At 41.3% G+C, this 17,588-nt stretch overlaps 1 protein-coding gene across 6 annotated transcripts in view; it reads left to right on the top strand.

Annotated features, from left to right (window-relative positions):
- IL1RAPL2 (interleukin 1 receptor accessory protein like 2) overlaps positions 1 to 17,588 on the top strand; it is a 548,931-nt gene that overhangs the window by 202,313 nt on the left and 329,030 nt on the right. The window contains exon 1 of one of the 6 annotated variants that reach the window (XM_045029384.1): positions 10,443 to 10,521. The exons of the other annotated variants lie outside the window; for them this stretch is intronic. The gene's annotated coding sequence lies outside the window, so the exon portion shown is untranslated. Of the gene's footprint in view, positions 1 to 10,442; positions 10,522 to 17,588 lie in introns of those variants that run through there. 6 annotated transcript variants of the gene reach the window in all.

Raw genomic sequence — 17,588 nt, 5'->3', positions numbered from 1 at the left:
CAACCACCTTCACCTGGACCCCCCTGCAGAGTCCCATTACCATGGCACCCAGAACCCCGGAACAAGCCCCTGTGCATCCAGATCCCCCCAGCACCCAGATCCTCCACTGAGCCTCCTGCACCCAGATTGCCCCACACAGAACCCTCTCAACCCACACTTAGATTGCCCCCCCCCACACAGAGCACCGCCTCACTTGGATCGTGCCTTGCACCTGGCACGGAGGGGTAGGGCTCTGGGGTGTTTCTGGGGCAGGCCCAGTCCTTGCGCTGTTCAGGGTTAGGTGTAGCCTCATTGCTGAGTCTGTGTCCAGGTGCGGGGGGGAGCTGCACAGTGATCTCCCACCTCTGTCCAGCCAGTGGCCTGTGCTCCCCAAGGTTATGCTGGAGCCTCCACATTTATTTGACAAATACAATTTGCAGAATTTTAAAGTATTGTGTGCAGAATTTTAATTTTTTTTGGTGCAGAATGCCCTCGGGAGTAACACAGGTACTTTTTTGTACTTAAGCGGGGCTTACTGTGCATATAATTCAGAATCTGTATAAGTGTTTGCAAGATCAGGTCCTTAGGCAGGATAGTATATGTTATTGGATACATCCTGAACATGTATACTGAATTGAGACCTTTCCAATGGCTCTGCCCACAACTAATGGCACTTGCGATTTAAATATTAAAAATGCTAAAATGACAATGCAAGAAGGCAGAAAGGGAAATGCAATTTATCAAACTATGCAGTCCGTGGTCAGCTAGGACATGACAAAGTCCACCCATTTGTGATACCAGAGTCACGTGCAACTCATGGCAGAGTGTGACATTATGATCATCTTTCTCTTGCACAATTTGTTCAACCTTGGGAGCATTAACTCGAGCTTGTTGAAAAATGAAAACCGTGTTTTTTGTGAAAAATGTAGCAATTTTGCGGTGACTGGTTCATTTTAATTTATTAAATTGGGAAATCTTCGTATATTTTCAATTTATTTTGTCAGAAATATTATAAAAGTGCTACAAAATGGTTAGCAATATTTCCCCATTACCACAAAACCAGTTTTGAGTCGATAAAAAAGTTAATCATGTTGATGTTTTTGAGGGAAAAAATAGAAAACAAGCTCAACAATTTTTCACAAATCCTTTTTAGAAAAAGGCAATCTTTGTGTATATATGTATGTAAGAAATATTTTGTTGTTCTGTTCTAGTGTTAACATAGCTGATAGTTGGCTTTGAATCCTAATGATGACACGTTAGTATCAATTTTAAATTATTATAGTGTGGCTCATAGTACCTACAACTGAGTGAGTTCTTGGTTGCTTCTGATCAAGGGAAATCCTGAATGTGAGATTTGAATAGAGTAGCTGGCCAGAGCCCAAGGGCAAGGTGGGGAGAGAGAAAGAGAGAGTTCTTTAGTAATGGCAAAGGGCCTATTGGAAGTTGAGGACCTCTTAAGGAGGGGGTTTTGTGGGGGTAGTCCGAGTGTTAAATTAGAAGGTGAAAGGAGGACGTCATAATTCAGAGGACAGAGGTTTGGGAAAAGCAGAAAGAGATTGTGCTAGTGTGATGGCTGCCATCTTGGTTGACATAACAGGGAACCTCAGAGATAAAATTGTGCATCTCTACAGCTTGGGCTAAAGAGCCAGGCTCTCAGTGGGGCTATAACAGGCTCATATCCTTTTTGTAATCACACAGAGAGGGCCTGTAACACACTAACCAGAGGGATACATACCCCCTTCAGATAAAAAAAAAAAAAAAAAAGCTTGTCCTCAGTGCCTGAGGCCCAAGCAGTTGGAATCCCAGAGGAGGCTATAGGATTGCCTTCATCTTGGCCAACACCCGTGATTAAACCTGTGACCTCAGTCCAGACATAAAAGCATGAGTCTCCACAGCTTGAACAAAAAAAGCCAGGTGCTGTAGTTTATAGCTGTAATAGACTTGTATCCTCTGTGGATTGGGCGCTCAGGAGAATGTATAACACCACTGATAATTGGGTTACATTCAGAAGAGGGGGGAGGAAGGAGGATTGGTGAGTAGTGCTAAAGGAGAATATTATCCCAGCCTACCCAAAGCTTTGGAGCATAACCATGAGGGACTTGCCGACATCAAACTTGAGGTTCATTGCGAACTCATTATAACATGGTTTAAAAGGGAGAGATGGTGAAAACCTCCTACAGAAACTCCTCCATTGTATCATGTCTGATTACAATGTGCTTACACTCACTCACATTATTAGTAGACTCCCCTCCCCCCCCGCCACCTCCAGTTTGCCTCTGGATTTAAAAAAGCACAGCACAGAGATGAAAACTACTATATTATGCCGTCTCAGGTAACCATAAAGGAATCGTAAAATAAAAGAACTTGCCATTTGAAACAAAGCTTTTTCTCCTATGTACTTGACCTACTTGGTTAGAAATACAGTTTCTCACAAATTTACTGCATTATCTCAGCTGTTTTCATGCTGCCATAGTTAGGGTTTGTCAGCATTTCCCTTATAAACTCCTTTTGATACTCAGATGCTTCCAGAGGAACTAGATTGTACAAATTCACTTTGGCTGAAACTCTATTCCACAAGCAATATGTTCTCAGTTTTCAAAAGTATGTGTGGTCATCTTTGGAACTGCACCAGCATAACTGCATTAAAATATAGGTGACTAGTTTTAGTGGGGTGGGGGCAGCTGTTCAATGCCACTTTGTGCCATTCAGACAGTGCAAAGTTGCCGAATTCTGGCTATAAGCGATCAGCAATCAAATTCTCTGCTGATGGCGCTCGCTCCATTGTTGTGAAAAATTGGTGTTAAGAGGAGCTGTGCTCTGCTTTCTCAGTAACTTACTGGTGGAAATTAGAGATGCCCTTAGACTGCTTCATTGCATTCTCATGCCAAGTTGGTACTGCCTCCAGGTATGGCATTTGCCTACTGGAATTTGGCTGCAAAGCGGAATCAAGCACGTATGTTTTTGTGCATAATTTAGGAAGAGGTTTGTTTTGTACTGATACTTCATGGGCAATCAGATCATATTGATAACTAATGAAACATTGCAGGGGGTGGGAAAGATGAAGACCTTGGAACAGTATGAGGGTTGAAGCTGAGAAAAGAAGAAGGGAGGAAGAACAGAGGGTGAGAAGGGAAGGGAAGGGAGATGGCCCATTCAACTTATTGAAGAGCTGTGCACAATTAGTAGCATTCTGGATTATGGATAATGGGAGATAAGGGACAGGATGAGAGCCCTCTTTTATGTGAAGGCTACAATAACAGGAGCCAGGATGGTCATACAAACAAAATGACAAGGAGAAAAACCTAACAGCAAAAGGAAAAATTGAAGGATCAATCTATGAAAACACAGGTTCTGATCCCCAGCCAGGCAGAAGCAGAGCTTTCTTCTGTTTGAAGGTTTACTCCCTGTTTATATCTTACTAAACTCGACACCTGGATACTTTGGTGCCCTAGGAAGAGAGAGAGAGACGCAGATAACAGAGAAAATGAGAGTGAAACAGAAGGAGGAAGTGGTGAGAGGACAGAATGAAGAGCTGATGGCAATCTGTCCTATGAGAAATGAGTGCCACATGTCAGTCAGTGAAGGCGGAGGTCCTGCCTCAAGAATTTCTGATTTAGGGCTATGCTGGGCTGAATCACCTGAACTAAAAAGGGGAAAAGAACAGTAAAAAAGGTGAAGGGTGTAATATCTTTTGGCATGAAAATGTTACCCAGTTGCTTAATTTTTTCAATAGGAATCGTGAGAGAAAACAGATTTGGTATTGTAGCGATGGACACTTTTTACAAAATGTCAGTGGACAAATGAAATGAAAATCCCCTTGGGATTCAAAACTTGGAGCAAATTTTTCTCGCCCTCATTCTTGTCAGGATTTACATTGGTCTCTGAGAAGTGCCTGACGCTGCATTTTCATTAGTTCATAACAAAATATAAAGCTTGAATAGTTTGTTCAAATCAGTTTATGGTATCCCCTAAAAGCATCTAACCCTCCTGGGTCCACCTCAGAGTTCTTTTCCCACCATCCCTCAAGGCATCTTAAACCCTATTTGACCTATTCACATGCAGCCTGGTCTCTTGGTATCTTTCCTTTCCCTTTCCCCTCCATGTTAATTTCCAAATCCGTGTCTGCCTACAGCTTCCTATCAGTCCTGTGTTACTAGATCCCATCTGAGCTTAAGAAGTCTCTGATCTCCCTCTTTCCCAGCTGCTGGTCTAAAGGTGAGCGATACTTTCAGGTCGAATATAGAGACCACAGTGACACTTGGCCATGCCAATATTCCCACACTAGATAATACAGACTCTCTGGGTGTTGTGAGAAACTCAACTATTTCGATTCACGTGGGGGTAGGTGCAGGCCTTTAATTTTGGTTTTGCTTCAGATGAGATTACCAATCTCTGATTTTTTTTGAGTGGGGGGAGATAATAGGGAGCTTCCTGTGAACTAGAACCAAAATTCAACCGAAACTGCTAACTTTGCCTAGTTTGTGCAAATGGAATTGGTACACTTGGTCTTGTGTGGAACTTGACCCAGGTTTGATGTAACAGGGTGAACCTGGCCAGTGTTTAGGGTTAAGAACTAGGTGACTTATATTTCCTTTCAGGTTTTGTGGGAAAGTTCCATTCAGATCAGACAAGCATACTTGCAAAATTCTACAGATCATTTTTGGTCACATGTTATCTTAAGGCTCCACTTTTATGATGAATATACATTATTAAGCATATTAGAGACACAAATAGTATGTTATAGCTGGTTCTAAGCACATCAATAGAAGAGGTTATAGGTGGTTATTAGCCAAGTTAATAAACTATTGATGTGTTGGACTCTATAATAATCGATTGATTAAAATAGCTACTAATCATCTACAAATCCTTTATAGCACAGTTATCAATGGAACCATAATATAAAGAGTGACCCCCTTCTTATGACCCCAAATAAATTCAGACAAAAGCAGGATGTTAAAGTAAAATTTGTGACTGTTTTCAGATGGCTTCTGAAATTGCACTCTAAATGTTTGGATGCACATTAATTTGCTTATACATAACCTTGCTTTGGACCATGAACAGAAAGACGAAGCAGTAGATAAGAGGAGGCAAATGCGTGTCGTAAAAGACTCAGGCCCCTCCCAAAGTAGTAGTGGCTGTTCCCAGAAGTTGTGTAATTAACTATCACTATTGATCGGTGTGTGTTACATTACCAAATGATTATGTTAACACAGATTTATTCTTATTATTCAATAAGCATAATTGTTTTTAAAATAAAATCTGTCCCTATAATATTCTACCCCATTTTGTTGGCTGTATCTTGATCCTCCCTTCTATTTCTGCTATATCATTGTTGAAACATCTTTGAACATACTGTCCAAGCCCTATAATTTTATTTTCAGCTAATGAAATCCCATTGTGTGTGAATGACAGTCCTGGGACTTCTCGGAGAACACTTTAAAAATCTATTAACCTGCTTTTCACAAAGGAGGAAAAATCCATATTGTTTTCATTTGATAGTAAGATCATATTTGCAATTCTGAGAAAGTGGAACCAAATCTGATCTTTGGCATCACTCTCAAAGTTTGGATTGTGTTTTTTTGTTTGTGTCTTTTACTTTAACTGGCTTGGTTAAACATTCACTCTTTTTCCTTCCGTCAGCACAAAACCGCCCGGTGACATTGCAATCTGAGCAGGGCGCTTCTGTGGGTAACAAAGCTGTTCCAAATTCTCTAAGATTACCTATTTGGAATGCTTTTCTTACTATCATTTAAAAAGCTGTAGTGGTAGTTAGCAGAGTAATTGAAATTATGGAAAAGTAATTGAAATTGTGTGTGTGTGTGTAATATATATGCGTGCGCACACACCTTAACATTCATAAAATCACGCAGCATTTGTTCAGTTTAGACATAGATTAACAATGCTTGTTACAATGACAATACTGAAATGTTGATCCTAGTTTTAATATTGAGGTATAAGCTATACGGTTAAGGGTAGCTGCTGTGTCAATACCAATTGTGAGCTAGAAAAACAATTCACTGGTTTAAATTCTGGCATTGATTTAGAAGGCAACTAGATGCACCAGCCGGCATTAACAGAATAAAACTGTAAAAAGATTGAACAGTAAGGCTTGTAGTGATAGAAATGCTGAGCCTTTGAGCAGTGGTTTCACTCTCACATTTGCTAACACATTTATTTTTGTTGGGCTTTTGATTGTGTAAGTGATGAATTCCCAGCAAGAATAGAACAGTGCTCAATGTAACAAATTGGTTGATTTTTTTCTTGTATATAAAAAAACATTTTGGTGAAATAAAAATCTAATACGTAAGTGTTTAATCTCTTAAAATCTGTACCAGCCCACCTAAGATTGCAATCAATTCCACTGATTCAATTTGATATTGATTAGGAATATTATTTCTGTCCCTACCAGTTCAGTTGCGTCAGTGGCTGAAAGAAATAATGATTGTGTATGAAAACAAGTCCCTTTTGTATTCCACACTGTGTATGAACTTAAAATCATATGTAATCCATTTTCTGTTTATGCTGCCAAAAAAACAACGATTGGGGGTGATGGATGGAAATTCAATGTAGCCTAACTACATTTTATGCAATTCCTTAAAAATTAAAATATGTGCATGCTAAAATGTATTAAAATGAAAGCAACTGGACTTTGATCATAATTATCTTGTTGGTTAAATACAGCTGATAAAGTGCAAAGATAAAATGCTGGCCCATTGAAGTCAAAAGTTTTGCCATTGACTTCAGTGAGATCAGGATTTCACCCCTAAAGTCCACGTTTTTCAACATCTTAAAATCACACCTTATTCACAAAGGATGTTCGTGCAGCTCAATTTTATTTGGTAATTCTGCAAGACTTGTTCTTTAAAATGCAGAACGTCATAGTGAATCTGCTATGCCAGTGATTCATGACTAATGAGGTGTCATCCACTCCTGCAAAGAAGACTTGAGCAACCCATAGTGCACCAGGTAAACCATTTCACATCCACCCCTGTGCAGAGGACCAGCACAAGAGCCATGCACCACTTGAGTCCCATTTCAGTACTATTTTGAGGGCTGAAATGGTGCACAGGCCTTGTGTTATGCCTATAGCAGGGGGTTCTCAGACTTGATTGTACTGCAACCTCATTCTGATAACAAAAATTACTATATGACCTCAGGGGGGGCACCCAAACCCCTGAGCCCACCCAAGTCCCACTGCCCAGGGTAGGGGAGCCAAAGTCAAACCCTGAGCCCCACTTCCCGGGTGGGGAAGAGGTCAAAGCCGAAGCCCAAAGGCTTCAGCCCCAGCCAGGGGGCCTGTATCCCGAGCCCCACTCCCCATGGCTGAATCCCTCGGGCTTTGGCTTGGGCCCCGGGCCCCAGCAAGTCTAAGCCAGCCCTGGTGACACCATTAGAATGGGGTTGTGACCCACTTTGGGGTCCCGACCCACAGTTTGAGAGCCCCTGGCCTATACAAAGAGGTGCATTTCATCCTTAATGCGGGTCTTATGTAGATCTGGGTGGTAGAGGATGGCAAGGATAGTTCTTGAACACAAATGGATGATATAGCCGGTAAACTAGGGCCCATATCATTCTCTGCAAGTCCATGCACTGAGGATCTTTGGGTAGTGAGGAGTGGGCATGCGGCTTCTGCAGCTCTGCGGAAAGATAGAGACCTGGTGGCCTGGCTGGCTGAGCGCCACCAGATGAAACCCACAGGGTAAGCCAGTGTGCATGACCCCTACTCAGCTTTGAAATGTTCCCTTACTCCAATAATGTAGAATTTGGCAACCTTCAGAGAAATACTTTCAAACGAGGTAACTAGCCAAGGGCAGTACGTCTGCTATAGCTGAAGAGCTTCAAGGAATGTGCATTGGTCTTGGTATTTAGGGTTCACAGAGCTAATCGGGACTCATTTCATTTTTAAGTACAAGCTCCAATCTGGCCCATCTGAAATCTGTTCCTCCTTCATGACCAACTTCCCTTTTCCCTTCTCTTCATGGCTCCAATCTGGGGCTTCCCTAGCAGAAGGCATCCTAACATATATTGTACCGTAGATCTCTCCCTGAGAATTGGAACATTAAGTATACTGGCTCCTTATTAAAGACTAAGGGGTGCTTGTATGTTGAAACTATGCAGGAGAGAGGAACCATGGCTAGAATCATAGGAATGGAAGGGACCTCAAGAGGTCATCTTGTCCAGTCCCCTGCGCGCATGGCAAGACTAAGTATTATCTAGACCAGTGGTTCTCAAACTAGGGCCACCGCTTGTTCAGGGAAAGCCCCTGGCGGGCTGGGCCAGTTTGTTTACCTGCCATGTCCGCAGGTTTGGCCGATCGTGGCTCCCACTGGCCGCGGTTCGCTGCTCCAGGCCAATGGGGGCTGCAGGAAGCGATGCAGGCTGAGAGATGTGCTGGCCACCCTTCCTGCAGCCCCCATTGGCCTGGAGTGGTGAACCATGGCCAGTGGGAGCCGTGATCAGCCGAACCTGTGGACGCAGCAGGTAAACAAACTGGCTCGGTCCCCCAAGGGCTTCCCTGAACACGCGGCAGCCCTAGTTTGAGAACCACTGATCTAGACCATCCCTGACAGGTGTTTGTCTAACCTGCTCTTAAAAAATCTCCAATGATGGAGATCCCACAACCTCCCTAGGCAATTTATTCCAGTGCTTAACCACCCTGACAGTTAGGAAGTTTTTCCTAATGTCTAACCTAAACCTCCCTTGCTGCAATTTAAGCCCATTGCTTCTTGTCCTATCCTCTGAGGTTAAGAAGAACAATTCTTCTTCCTCCTCCTTGTAACAATCTATTATGTACTTGAAAACTGTTATCATGTCCCTTCTCAGTCTTCTCTTTTCCAGACTTAAAAAACCCAGTTTTTTCGGTCTTCCCTCATAGGTCATGTTTTCTGGACCATTAATCATTTTTGTTTCTCTTCTCTGGACTTCCTCCAATTTGTCCACATCTTTCCTGAAATGTGGCGTCCAGAACTGTACATAATACTCCAGATGAGGCCTAATCGGCATGGAGTAGAGAAGAAGAATTACTTACAATACTCCTTCTTATACATCCCAGAATGATTGCTTTTTTTTGCAACAGTGTTATACTGTTTAATCATATTTAGCTTGTGGTCCACTATGACCCCCAGATCCCTTTCCACAGTACTCCTTCCTAGGCAGTCGTTTCCCATTTTGTATGTGTGCAACTGATTGTTGCTTCCTAAATGGAGTACTTTGATTTGTTCTTATTAAATTTCATCCTATTTACTTCAGATCATTTCTCCAGTTTGTCCAGATCATTTTGAATTTTAATCCTATCCTCCAAAGCACTTGCAATCCCTCCTAGCTTGGTATCGTCCGTGAGCTTTATAAGTGTACTCTCTATGCTATTATCTAAATCACTGATGAAGATATTGAATGGATCCAGACCCAGAACTGATGCCTGTGGGAGCCCACTTGTTATGCTCTTCCAGTATGACTGTGAACCACTGATAACTACTCTCTGGGGACAGTTTTCCAACCAACTTTGCACCCATCTAGGCTGTATTTCCTTAGTTTATTTATGAGAAGATCATGCAAGACAAAAGCTTTACTAAAGTCAAGATATACTATGTCTATCGCTTCCCCCATCCACAAGGCTTGTTACCCTGTCAAAGAAAGCTATCAAGTTAGTTTGACACAATTTTTTGTTGACAAATCCATGCTGACTGTTACTTATGACCTTATTATCTTCTAGATTTTTGCAAATTGATTGCTTAATTATTTGCTTCATTATCTTTCCGGGTAGAGAAGTTGAGCTGATTTCTCTGTATTCCTTGGGTTGTCCTTATTCCCTTTTTATAGATTGGCATTATATTTGCCCTTTTCCAGTCTTCTGGAATCTCTCTCGTCTTCCATGACTCTTCAAAGATAATCACTAATGGCTCAGATATCTCCTCAGTCAGCATTCTTGAGTAGTCTAGGATGCATTTCATCAGGCCCTGGTGACTTGAAGACATCTAATTTGTCTAAGTAATTTTTAACTTGTTTTATTCCTATTTTAGCCTCTGATCCTACCTCATTTTCACTGGCATTCACTATGTCCAATCACCACCAACCTTCTTGGTGAAAACCAAAACAAAGAAGTCATTAAGCACCTCTGCCATTTCCACATTTTCTGTTATTTCCCCTCTTCCCCATTGAGTAGTGGTCCTACCCAGGGCCGGCTTTAAGCCGATTCACCCGATTCCCCGGAATCGGGCCCTGCACCGAAGAGGGCCCTGTGCCCGCGCCTAAGGGGGCCACTCTCCAGGGGTCTTCGGTGGTATTTCAGCAGCGGGGGGTCTACTTCGGGGGTCTTCGGCAGCATTTCAATGGCGGGGGGTCCTTCGGTGGCGTGGAAAACCCGGAGTGGATGTCCCGCTGCCGAGTATTCTAATCGGGCCCCACGGGTCATAAAGCCGGCCCTGGTCCTACCCTGTTCTTGTAAGGGTGCCTTCAGGATACTGTATTAGTATTCTGCTTTATCATCATATCCAGAGCACTGTACCATGGTTTGATTTGAAGTCAGAACCAAATAGGACAAAGGTAATCCTATGTGAGGTAGCAGGAAGGTTGCCAACCTGTCTCTCTCCTAAAAGCACAGCTATAGAATGCACAGATGTCTTAAAGCCATATTGCAGCATGTTATCTCTCTGGGTTTTTTTTTCTGGCTAGCCATTACTGTAATGAAAATGAAAGAGAGAATTGGTATGGCTCCTAAAAGCAATGAGCCATTAAATAGGTAACAATAATCTGGATATGAATTTAGAATGTTTAATTGGCACACACAATACATTTACAGATCATCATTCAGGCGCTTCTTAAAAAATCAGCAGTTTATGCCATGCTCATGAAGTTCAATAAAAAGTATCCTTTTCAGAGGGGTCAGCAACCCAAGAGAAGAGAACTTTTTCAGTGGCATGTGGATTTCAATTCTTCCGTTCTCTTTTTATGACTTGATGTCTTTAGTTTCTAGCTTAGATCCTTAGCTAGTGTAAATTGGCATAGGTCCACTGACAATTTACACCAGCTGAGAATCTGGCCATTTATTATTTTGTAAAGTGGGAGAGGCTGTGAAGAATAAAAATAATAAATAAGATAAATGGAAAAAACTGTCTTCCATGCTAATGTCTGAACAGAACAAATCTAGCTGAAGGTTCACTGGATCCCCTTCGAGCTTGTACTATCTGGAAAACTGACCCATCTGCTTTTAGCATCACCTTTTTGGAAAACAGAGATTAGATTAACAAATGGTGGGTCCTGACTCAATTACAGTGGGCTTAGTGGATACAAAGTTTGAAAGCTTTTGTTTAAGATTATACTAATCCTATATGTTCTTCAGGTTCTCCATGGTCAACCAGGCCTTGCTGTCATGCATTTTTGACTTAGATACTGACACATACCAAAAGTCTTGAACTATTAATTAAGACCTTGGGAATAGGTGTGTATATCCTTCAGTAGAGTGACTTCAATGGACTTGCACCAGGGATTAATTTGTCCCATTCTTATATACCCTAGTTGTCAATTTGATCAATGCTCTGACTCCTGTTACTCTGTAACATGTTACACTTCTCATAAAACCAGAGAAGACTTATTTTTTGTCTGGTTTCCTCATTAAGTGGCTCAGTATTTCACACATCTCTCTTCTCTGTGATACTTTGTGTGTTTGAGGAGAGACACTGTACCCAAACAGTACAAAGGACTTGTTCTGAGGTCTCTGCCATGTAAGGTATTTTTTTTTATCTTGCCTCATGTGAATTTTGCATGGAACTACTTTCTCAGTCCTTTCTAAAAGCAACTGCTTGCGAGTTTAATGTGATAATACGATGGCATAAGTATAATCACTTAGTCTTGTAATTATTAGCTGTGATTAATCTGACTTGCTCTGAGAAGCTGTGAGGTTTATTTTTTAACCTCAGGGTACATCCTTACGCATTTGTAGTGTTCTCGTTTTATACACTTTGACAAGGGATGCTGTATAATAGGAGACCAAAGCAAATGAGGAGTCTGAATTACAGTAGCTTTTCATATGATAGACTAAGAGTAGGATGAATCACAGAAGATACCGGAGATGGAGTCGGATCCATTCTACTTCCCTGCTAATACAGGATTATTTCTCTCTAATTTCTGATGTCTCTTCCAGTTTAGGTATAAAAGCCTAAGGGGATGGGATTTGCATTGCTTTCCTGTGGAGATGGTTTCCTAGTTTAAGAGCTCTCACTTCAGAAAGTCTTTTCCAGATATTCAGGTTATATTGTTTCCCTTTTCTTAATTTCATCCCATCCATGCTAATTGTCCTGCGCACCACTCTCAATAACCCCCCTCCTAGTTTAGGGTCTTTAGTTTCATTTCTGAGCATGGGGGACCACATAGCAGGCCTCCCAACCCAGGAACAGTCCTGGAAAGAAATTCTTCCTTAAATAGGCGCAATCTTTCTTTAGTATCCCCTCGTGCACAGAGGGGAGGGGAACAATTTACTATACCCCTTCTTGGGGGGACCATGGGGGTTAGCCTACTCCCCGTCCATGTCCAGCCAGATCTACTGGCCAAGGTGGGGAGACAGAACAGAGCAATGGCTTCTCCCACTTGCCACTCTTGCTAGAGTATCAGGAGCACAGGCTGTTCTGAAAGTTGTTGGTGGATATTCAAATAGTTAATGTATAGACCGTGCTTGAGTATGTAGCATAGTTCCAAGGTTTTGTAGTACCAACAAAACTTTTTTTTGTGCACTGCATATAGCTGCTTCTCCCTGTGCACACTTCTTAACACATCCCCTTCTTTCCCTTTCCCCCTGTAGACGGAGCTGTGATTCAGGTAAGTCCTATGCAGCCATGGAAGGTGGGTCATTCTGCTCTGTGCAGCTGCATATGCCAGGGCACAATCAAGCCCTCAGTGATTATTCTTCACACTCCACAAACTGTAATGCTCACCTTCTTTATTCCGCTTACCCACATGGCACAGACCTCTTATAATGTTTCTACATCGTGGATTTTCCCCCCATTGTGCTAGGCATTGCACAAAAACATGCTGATATGATCACTGCCCCCAAAAGCTTACGATCCAAATAGACAAAACAGAGTAAGGTTGGGAATGGAAACGGAGTGGGGGCTGAACCCGAAGGTCACATAGTAAGCTGAACTGCAAACACAAGACCCAAGTCTCCTGATTTTTGGTGCAGAGACCTTGTCACTAGCCCACACTGTCTCTCACCGAAAATCCTTGCTTTTGGAGTCTTCAATGACCACTAGGGAGTGGGTAGGTAGGATCTCCTCTCCAAAAGAATGCCTTTTCAGACTACTTTATTTTTTTCCACCCTTGCTCAGATCCTGTTAGTTACAGGTATATATTTTTCATGTTGTTGTTCTTATGTATGCGTGGTTGCAAACACAAAAGTGTTAGGATATGTAATCATACAGAAATAAGAAAATAAAATATAAACTCTGAAAGGCAAAGGAAAATGGCATGCAATATACATTTAAAACCCAAATTTTTGGCAGCATTCAAAGGATCATAGGCAATTAAAAAAAATTTTTTTTCACAAAACTAAATCATACAAATGAAACAAGGAATTGCACTGTCCCCTAAGGCTGAATTTTCAAAATATCATTCTCACAGCCTCTAAACATTTTGCCACACGTCTGTTGCACTATGCTTCTGAAAATGTCCCCCTTGAATTTGTAGCACCCATTTATTATGTTGCCAGATTATTTTAGCAATCTCGTTTTCCACATGTACTCTTCTTGGCATCCTATTTGAAAAGCAGCCAACTCTACAAGAGTAAGTAATGAATTGCAGATTTGTACGTCTTTTTGAAAGTTACCATCCTTTCCTTTGACCCAGAAATGCCAGTCTAACACAGTGCAAACGGTGGTTCTTCCAAGAGGATTTGGCATCAGCACAGTGTTGGTGAATCACTTTGCACTGTTTTTAGAATACTGTAACATAATGCCAAATGTGACTTGTGTGCTAAGTTTCAGTCACGCTAGCACTTCTGGTAACCTATTCATCAGTTATGATATCAGTGTACCAGAGTTTGAACTGCTCATAGCTTTTTCCTCTTAGCACCACCTCCTTTTTTCCATGGTGTCCAAATAACTTCTCCCCTTTTGACACTCACATTAATGTGATTGGATGAAACAAAAAGAAACCTTCTGGGAACTGACCATCTCCAGACTTGGGCTCTGATCTGCAATTAACTCCATTCAGAGCCCAATTGACTACAGCGGAGTTCCTTGTGGGTACAAGTATTCTGTTTCCAAAACAATCTCCTATGTAGAAGTGGGTTCAAAAGCAAACCCTAGATTGAACATGGAGGGGTTGTGAAGTCAAAACTGGATCCAGTTAATTTTAACACACTTTTTGAATGAGGACTAGCTTTTTGACCATAAATGGAAATGTTTGTGTAACTGAGCAAACATTGCTTTTCTCCTGCTAGAGCCTGTTATTTATTTTGTTACTCTAATGCTATTTGCGCAGTTGACCACTTGTGAAATCAGGTGCTAGCTCTACTCACGAAAACCAGCCCAGATCCACAAAGGGTTTTGTCTGGCCCAGTTTCCTCTACTTACCTTATCTGTCCTTCGTAAGTGCCAGGTTGCCTACACCCCTATCCTCATCTCACAGAACTTTGGGTAGAGTCATCAAGCCATTGCCTCTTCATCTGGATATTCTGAGAAGACAGGGGGTAGGTGTAGGGGTCAGAGTTTCTCCTGAAGAGCACAACAGGAGCAGACATACAAATCTACTGTTCTTGCAGCTGGCTGTTGCACCAAGGACCCCATGGAGTAGCCAGGAAATATAATGCAGTTCCCTGTGGAACCCAACATTCCAGGTGAGCCATCAGGTTACCATCTCCTACAAATGGACCCTGCAGGGCCCAGCTCATAATCCATCTAAACCCAAATCTTCTGGCCGCCTCCATCTTGAGACCAAATGCCCATATGCTCTTCTTGCTTCCTTATACATTGCTAGAAAGAAACTGATTTGCACATACTATGCTGAATGTAAATCCAGCATAGATCTATGCTATGACTGGTTGATGATTCATAAAGCAATCGCTATAAGAGTCAAAACACTGAGGTCTGTGAAGCAGCCTTGACCCACTTATTACAGTACAGAGGCTGCCACTTCCGTATAATTAGTACTAACATGTACATTAGCAATTAGAAAGTCAGGGGAACCTAGAAATCAACAATAGACCATCTGTTCTATAGAAACGACTGCTAAGATCAGTAGGAATTTGAAGAGTCTCTACTTTTAAAACAACTCAAATAACACTCCAGTGGCAGAAATCCCTTGTTGGTTAATGAAAATTCTGTGGGAATTCTCCCAGGAAGAATACTTACAAAATAACAGTCAAACATTAAATATTGATTTTTAAACGCATTTTCTTTAATGTGATTTTTCTAGTAAGTATCTAGGTATTTCCCAGAAATAACTGGAATTCAAATGCTAATTTTCATAGATGGTGATTTTGTTAAAGTAGGTTACAATACAATAGAAACTACGACTACGTTATAATTTATAAAATTCAAAAAATGTTAGCATGCCATGTAGATGACAAAACCCTACCCTCCTTCTAGACTTGTAGATACCAGTGTTAGCAAAGGAAAGGCTATTTCAGTCCTATTGGATTAAATTATATACATTTTGCAGGATTTAGATGGTTGTTTAATTTACAAACATTTCATACCAAGCCTTTTTTCTTGAGAATTTTATTAGCAAAACATAGATTTAACAGCTACTGACAGCAATGCTAGTCAACCATATATTCACAAGCCTGATCAAAGGCTAAATAATTGTAATAGTCAATATATATAAATCATTTCCTACTCACTTTAGTAGCTATTCTTCTGTATAATTACCCTTTCCCATTATGAACCATAATATTTTTGTTTTTAAACAGAATAATTTTATTTTAAAAAGTGGTGGTAGAAAAAATATATTTGGAATATGAGCTACAGTTATGGTTTGTGAAGCAAAGGACTATTAAAGTGAACCTTTATTTAAGGCTAGATATTGTTTTAAATAGTGTTTTTTCATCAGTAGACATCCAAGTGCTTTGTAAAGGAGGTAAGTATCATAGCCCCATTTTACAGATGGGGAAACTGAGGCACAGAGCGGTGAGGGGACTTGCCCAAGTCACCCAACAGGCCAGCAACAGAACTGGGAATAAAACACAGGTCTTCTGAGTCTCAGTCCAGTGCTTTAAGATTAAAGAATTTAATTGGGATGTACTCTAATGTTTTGGCCGAAATGTGCAAGGTGCTGATAGCCCTTAGCTTCCATTGAGTGCACTTGGTACCTCAGTCACTTAAAGGGTGGGGCCTGGGGTTGTAAGCTATTTGGAAGATGTACCTTGTCTTTTGTTTTCTGCACAATGTAGTATGCACTTACTGCTCTCCAATATTATTAATAATTGTCCTGGTGAAAAGCACTCTTCTCTGTCAATACTTTTTAATATTTCCTCTTCATTTAGATTAATAGATTTTTTAAAGTCCAGAACTACTAGATCATCTAGTCTGACCTCCTGTATACCACAGACCATAGAATTTCATTGCGACTCCTGCAATGAACCCAATAACTTCAACTGGATAAAAGCCTGGCTTCCACAAAGGCATCCGGCCTTGATATGAAGACAGGAAGAGATGGAGACTCCATCACTTCCCTTGGTAGCTGGATCCAGTGGTTAATCATTGTCACTATTAAACACGTGTGCCTTTATTTCCAATTTGAACTTGAATGGCTTTAGCGTCCAGCCATTGGTTCTTGTAATGCCTTTCTCTGCTAAATTAAAGAGCCCTTTAGTGCCAGGAATTTTCTCACCATGGAGAAAACAATGCGATCAACAATGATCTTACACAATGTGATCAACTTGCATCTCAATCTCCCTTTTCTTAGAAGCAGATCTCTTCATCTGCGTTAATAGTTTTTGCTGCTAGTTTCACATTTTAAGGACTGTAGGTGTAAGGACTGCAGAGCTGGGCCTGCAAAACCTTTATTGCTGGTAATGATATGTGAGCAGAAAAGAGTCTACGTTGGGATTGTAGCAGAGCCGGGGTGGAGGGACAGAGCGGAAGCATCTCTTTAGTTGTCAACTAAGCACATTTGGTGCAGAGACATTGACAGACAGTGAACACAAACACAATGCTCCATAAAGCCATTTTTTGTAGTCACTTTTCAGAGTACAGCTGCCAATTTACATCAGCTGAGAATATGGCCCATGGTTTCTGCCTTCATGATCCTAGACTCTCTTCCCTCTGTTCTCCCCTCTCCCCCCCAGTCCTGTCAGTGATTTTCTCTATGGGTGCTCTTCAAAAAGAATTTGCAGAGCTATTTGCTTCACCGTGTTTTTGCAGGGATTATTGAAGATGTACTCTCTGGGGAGGCCACCTGTCATTTTCAAAGTTTTGTATTCTGTTTTTTCCAGCAAGTTTGAGCACCTGGCTATATAGAATTGGTACATTTTTTAAATATTTGTTGCTCAGGTAGTTTGTTTCTAGTGCTTAGGTAGTTTGTTACCTGTGCAGAAGATATATACAGCCTACAGCCAGAAGACAGACAGACAACAGGGTTAAAAACAGAACTGGCAGTAAGGATATATGAGCAATGTT

Source organism: Mauremys mutica, chromosome 9 (assembly GCF_020497125.1).
Source record: "Mauremys mutica isolate MM-2020 ecotype Southern chromosome 9, ASM2049712v1, whole genome shotgun sequence".
In the NCBI taxonomy this organism is placed as follows: Eukaryota; Metazoa; Chordata; order Testudines; family Geoemydidae; genus Mauremys; species Mauremys mutica.
Note: the sequence above shows the minus strand (reverse complement) of the source record. Positions and strands in the feature narration are given on the sequence as shown.